The sequence below is a fragment of the Corylus avellana genome, chromosome 11 (assembly GCF_965113065.1).
Source record: "Corylus avellana chromosome 11, dhCorAvel1.hap1.2, whole genome shotgun sequence".
Taxonomy (NCBI): Eukaryota; Viridiplantae; Streptophyta; class Magnoliopsida; order Fagales; family Betulaceae; genus Corylus; species Corylus avellana.
This window is the reverse complement of record NC_142500.1, coordinates 20,140,068-20,146,738: the sequence shown is the minus strand read 5'-3', so window position 1 is coordinate 20,146,738 and position 6,671 is coordinate 20,140,068. Positions and strand designations below refer to the sequence as shown.

General features: G+C 35.9%; 1 long non-coding RNA gene across 1 annotated transcript; it reads left to right on the top strand.

Moving 5' to 3' along the window:
• The first annotated feature begins 2,540 nt into the window (after nucleotides 1–2,540).
• LOC148583210 (uncharacterized) lies at nucleotides 2,541–6,098 on the top strand. Its single transcript, XR_015909417.1, has 2 exons — nucleotides 2,541–3,541; nucleotides 5,899–6,098. It is a non-coding gene; the product is annotated as an uncharacterized LOC148583210 (long non-coding RNA).
• Nucleotides 6,099–6,671: the final 573 nt, after the last annotated feature.

The window sequence follows — 6,671 nt, the reverse complement described above, 5'->3', positions numbered from 1 at the left end:
GATGTGTTCGAGAAAACTAATCCCCCGTTGGATGGAGGAATGGGTTATCTCAGCTCATCGAGCAGCGGGGAGCCGGCGCTTGGACGGAACGAACAGCGGTGTGTATAAATAGTATGTTATAATATTATTGTTAGAATATATGAAAAATATATAATATTTTTTTGTATATTTCATAATTAAGTTTATATTGAAATATTCTTTATTTATGGGTTGATTGTAATTATATATTGAGATTATAATCAAATTAAGGAGGGATTTGATTACAAAACTTGTATTTAAATATTACCCTATAAATAGAGATTTTTGTATTGTAAACAAATTAAATTAATGAGCACAATGTAGCTCTTAGAGGTATTCCGAGTGGTGGACGTAGGTGTCTAACACCGAACTACCCGTAAGTTCTTTGTGTTCATTTTATCTATATTGCTTCCGCTTATTTTCCCATAATCGTTATTTCAACATAGTATCAGAGCCACCTAATAACGCCAGATCATGTGATACTAGAGCACTATATGACGTGGCCTGACGAGGACGTCAGGAATTTAAGATGAGGAGTTTATAACACCCTGGTCCCATATTGGAATATTAGAAGAAACTCACATAGAGTAAGTGGGTTATAAAGATAGTCATGGGTACTAAGTCTCATATTGTCTAATTACTAGGTGAAACTGAGCTTTATAATGAATTATAGGGAAGTTCTAAATAGACTAGTCATTTTGGGGTAATAGCGCAGATGTGGTTAGCTTTTATCTCTGAGTTGTTACAAGTGCTATCAGAGCCATTCTATGATCCAATGGTATGTGTATTTCTTTTTCTTCAATCTATTGTTTTGTTTCTTGACAAAAAAAAAAAAAAAAAGCTTTGCTCTCGCATAATGGCTCCCTCCTTGCGTGAACGTTGGTGGCCTCCTCTCATTCCATTCCGCAAGTTTCTTAGCAACCAGATCTCCATCCGCCCCCGCACGCCTCTTCTAAACTTCCACGGCTCAGCCCAATGCCATCACACCGTCAACCATCGTTGGTGGCCTCCTCTCCTTCCATTCTGCAAGTTTCTTAGCAACCAGATCTCTATCAACCCTGGCACGCCTCTTCTAAACTTCCACGGCTCAGCCCAGTGCCATCACACCGTCAACCATCGATCCACCACCATAACGCTGCAAAGTACTCATCTCACGCAGATCGTGTTTCAGGAGATTTGTTTTGCAGAGAAGAAGTGTGTTTGGTTACGGATTTTTCTTTACCCTTATTCGAGTGTGTAGCTATTCCTATTCTATTTTTAAGAATATGTTATCCTGGTTTAGATGTGTTTGGTAACGAGACTAAGGTACTTCTTATCCCAAGATATTCTTGATGTGAGAAAAGTCTGCGTGTGGCGCGGAGTGAGGAGAGAGAAAAGAAAGAAAAGAAAAGGGAGAAAAGAGAAGGTGTCAGCCAAGTTAAAAAAAAAGGAAGAACAAGCGGTCCAAGTGGACCACATCACGTGCGTCACGCGCCGGTTAGGTTTGGTGCGCCGATTTGATAACCGCCCAAATGGGTTGATTTTTTTTTTTTTTTTTTTGGCTCATGTCAGCCATTTTTATTTTTGGCTCATTGTTAGCCTGACCCGTTGTCGGCCCATTTTTGAAGTTTAGCTCATTGTCAGCGTTGGCCTATTGTCGGTCCTTTTTGAAGTTTGGCTCGTTGTCAATCTTAGCCCGTTATCGGCCCCTTTTGAAGTTTGACTCGTTGTCAGCCCTTACCTGTTGTGCGGCCCATTTTGAAGTTTGGCTCGTAGTCGGGGCTTTAGAATCTGCATACACCTGCCGCCGTCGCTAGCCACCCACTAGCCTCCACCATCTATGGCTCGTTTTCGGCCTCCGCCACCGCCGTCATTATTGTTTCAGATTTCAAACTCAAGGTTCCAGAATATTCCACATTGAGTTTGAGGGAAGATGTTAAAATATATGAAAAATATATAATATTTTTTGTATATTCCATAATTAAGTTGATATTGAAATATTCTCTATTTATGGGTTAATGGTAATCATATATTGGGATTGTAATCAAATCAAGGAAATTTGATTACTAAATTTGTATTTAAACTTTACTCTATAAATAGGGATTTGTATTGTAGACAAATTAAGTTAATGAGCACAATGTAGCCCTTAGAGGTATTTCGAGTGGTAGACGTAAGTGTCTAATACCAAACCATCTGTAAGTTCTTTATGTTCATTTTTTCTTTGGTCTATTTTATAATATAATATTTTATAATATTATAATATATTATAATATTTTATAATATTATAACCAAACGCACTGTGTAAGCCTTTACGAAATGCGCAATACTGTCCACATGCCATTGGATGCTGTCAGAGGGGAGAATATGGTCGCCTTTTTAGGTTTATCTGCTTTTACGTTGTTACCCTCAGTCCCTCACCAAGAAATGCTGGATCAGCTTTTACCTGGCATTATCTCACAGGGGCATACCTGTCTTTTCCAATGTATTTGGTTTCTATAAATACGTTCCTCCGCCCAAGTTTTGAAATCAATAAGTTGTGAAATACCGACCGGCTCGTTTGACTTTGTTAAGCGACCAAAGGATATCAGCAGCTCAGAACCGAAAAAAAGAAGTTGCAAACTAGGGGTATAAATGCGCCGGTTCCATCTGTTCCCGCATTTTTTGCCCTCGGCTCAAGAATCTTATTGGACGGGCTTTTACCCTTTTGTCTTTTTATTTTTTATTTTTTCAATTCTTCTCTCCTGTCATTGTTCTTGTTGTGTTTTAGTGATGTAGGAATCTTCTGCCATTGTTGTATATCTCTTATGTTCTGAGCAACTGACAAAGGATACTACGTCATGAAGGTTATGGTTATACTCCATTGAACCGCTGATAAAGAGGAGAAATGCTGCAAGTAAAAGAGTAATACATACGAGTTAAATTATCACTTATTTTGAAAGTTTAGGTCTGTAAAATGAGATAAATTTAATTAGACAATCTCATCTACTACTGCTAACATCTTCTAATTTCATAACACATAAATAATCGTAGAATTGCATATCTCGTAATTTTATTCACGTGATGCCTATTAACAAGTTTCAAAAAAAAAATCTTAATAGGTAGGTTGTATTGCAGCATGTAAGGCAGACGCAGACGGGAAAAGTGAACCCCTCCTTTTATTATAATGCCTTAGGAATTGTAGAATTATTGCGTTTGGAGATAAATTGTAAGTGGATCTGGCTTAGTTAAATGCTTAGAAAGAGACATGGGATTGGGAATCAAATACTTGGAAAGATATATACATCGAAAAATACATGAAAATAGTTATGCGGGATGTTTCAAACAATCCCACTATTTGTTTGGTTGGGTACTAGTTTTTGGTTTGAAAAAATAAAAAAAATTGTGGACAAACGTTGCCAGCCTTGGACAGCTCGTTAATGTCTTTGTTGATTATTATTTTTTTAGTTATTGATTTAAAGTTATCGTAATTCTAATGGTTTTGAATCATGCAGTAATTGAAATGTCTACACGATGCATAGAGGCTTGGCGTATTTGGCTGGTTCAGGTATCTACTTACGTACAACCCTTTCTTGTTTCATATGCACAGTTGAATCATTTAAGGTCGTTGGAAAGAGTCTTTAATTTTCATAAAACTCTTCTTTCGTGGATCTGGACTTTCAATATATTTTTAAAGGATAATTGATTGAACTTCGCCAACTCACGAGGGTTTCCTTTCACACTAGAACTTCTATTTTATTTACCTTTTCAGCTGATAATGATGCACTACCCACTCACGACAAATTTGTCCACTCAGTTGAAATTTTTTTTCCGTTCAACTAATGATGATGCCCGCCCCACTCTCGACAAATTTTTCCACCACGCCGGTTTGATCTTTTCCCTCAATTAATTAATTGACCTTTTTCCGAACCATTAACCCGGCTCTGAACTATTCTCATTCATGTGATTATGATGTCCCACCCACCCCCGCATTTTTTCAACTCTTCCACCCACTTGCGCCGACACCGACGTGTCCAATAGTGATGTTCCACCGACTCTCGCTGTTTTAAACCAAATATCTGACATCATCGTTGACGTGGCACTTTACGAACCATTCACGTGATTTTCATTCAGTGTTTTTGTTAAATTTCATGTTTATAAATAAAAAAATTAATAAAAATAATAATTGGTATGAAAAAATAAAAAATTTTATTTTATAGTAATTTTTTTATTTAAATATTAATAAAAAAATAAATAATGTAATATAAAAAATAAATAATTTGATATAAAAATAATTTTTTTTTAAAAAAAAAATGAGTGAATAGTATAGTAAATATGGTGAGTGTGAGGGAGATTTAACAAACCCCCCATATTCAACGTTTTCCCATTCAACTCTGCCGGCCCACTGCCGCATTATTTCAACTCTTCCCACCCACTTGCGCCGACACCCACGTGTCCAATAGTGATTTTCCACCGGCTCCTGCTGTTTTAAACTAAATATGTCTGACATCATCGTTGACGTGGCACTCCATGAACCATTCACGCGATTAACCCATTTTTTCTACGTTGTCCCATTCAACTCTGCCGGCCTACTCGCGCATCATTTCAACTCTTCCAACCCACTTTCGCCAACACCCACGTGTCCAATAGTGATGTTCCACCGACTGACTCCCGCTGTTTTAAACTAAATATGTCTGACATCATCGTTGACGTGGCACTCCAAGAACCTTTCACGCGATTTTAACCCATTTTTTCTACGGTGTCCCATTCAACTCTGACGGCCTACTCGCGCATCATTTCAACTCTTCCCACCCACTTTCGCCAACACCCACGTGTCCAATAGTGACGTTCCACCGACTCCCGCTGTTTTGAACTAAATATCTCTGACATCATCGTTGACGTGGCACTCCATGAACCATTCACGCGATTTCAGCCATTTTTTCAACGATGTCCCATTCAACTCTGCCGGCCCAACTTCCGCGCATTATTTCAACTCTTCCCACCCACTTGCGCCGACACCCACGTGATCAATAGTGATGTTCCACCGACTCCCTCGGTTTTAAACTAAATATCTCTGACATTATCTTTGACACGGCACTCCTTGAACCATTCACGAGGGTTTCATAATGTTGGGTTAAACACTGTTTATTACTATTTTTTAAAATAATCAACATTAAAATATTTTAATTTTTTTAATTTTTATATCACATCATTTATTTTTTTATTATTATTTAAATAAAAAAATTATTATAAAATAATTTTTTTTTACTTTTTCATATTATGTTTTCACTTTTTTATACAAAATATTCTTACCTTTTTTTTTCACTATCAACTACAGTATCTAACCAATCCATTTACCAAACACCAACTACCCTGATAATATGCTCCAGCAATCGTGAATGGCGGCCCATTCACGAAGGTTTCCCATTTATCGGTTTATTTACTCAATGAATAATGATTTACCAACTACTCCCACGTTTTCCAAATCTTTTTCCTGTTCAACTGAAAATGATGGACCAACCTCTAACACGGTTTCAACGAAATTGATGCCCAGCCCACTGAAAGGATTCAATCGGTTCCCAGTCATACAAGCTTTATTTATTTCCTTTTAGTGGCTATAAAACCTGAGCGCGCTCGCCAATTCAGATATCTGTTTCTTAGAACATTGGTTTCTTGTTCAAATTTTGGGTAACTTCACCTGCCCTTAAATTATAATACGATATTTTAAAAGTAATGGTTCGCTTCACGTTTCTTTTATTAATTTTTTTTTATCAAACTTCAAAACATTTTTCCAACCTAAAAAACAAAAATTGCTTTTTAAAATAAATTAATAAACATACCGATACCGTCCAGCTTTCGCAATGTTTTTATTTTTTTTTGTTAAAAGTTTCTGCTCATGTTTTCCATTTGTTTCAATGTTGGCAGCCTGGCAGGTTCGTATTTGGAAACGGTCATCGTATTATTTTTAGCAGCGTCATTTTCTTGAAGACGTAATTTTTTTCATGTATATGCTCTGGACTAGAAATATCATTCAGCTATTCTTTTTCTGTCAAGTCTGAAAAAATAAATAAGTTGGGAACTGCCTTTTACTGAACTTATTGAAGAAGTTAGATAGCATTTATTCATTTTTTATTATTATTTTTTTTCTTTCTTTCTTTTATTTGTTTCAGAATATGGTCCAAAGGAGTCGATCGCTTTACCTAATTTTAGTTACTCTATACTTCGTTCCTAAACACTCAACGAGTCACCAAGGCCTTACCTATGATGTGCTAGTGAACCAAGCTGAAGACCTTGCTGATGGTCTTCAGCTTGGTAAATATAATAAATCTCACTTGCCAATATTTTTTCTTTTAATAGAATAATAAAGATTATTTGAAAATATTATTTAAGTCTTTTCTATTAAAACATTAAATATTTATAAAAAACCGGAGTGGGTCAATTTTGGTTTTAATTTTTTAATGACAACGAAATAATAGTACTTTATGTAGTTTTTGTTATTTACTTGGGAGAGAGAAATATCAAATGAGTAAAAAAAGAGTAAATTAATATATATATTAAGATACCAATTTTAGTCCAAAAACTTAAGCTAATAGGTTTGAGTTTATTTAATTAGGTATATTAATTATTTTTATTTTTTATACGTTCTCAAGGTGGGACACAAAACTCATAAGTCTATGCGCAACATATTTAAATTTTTT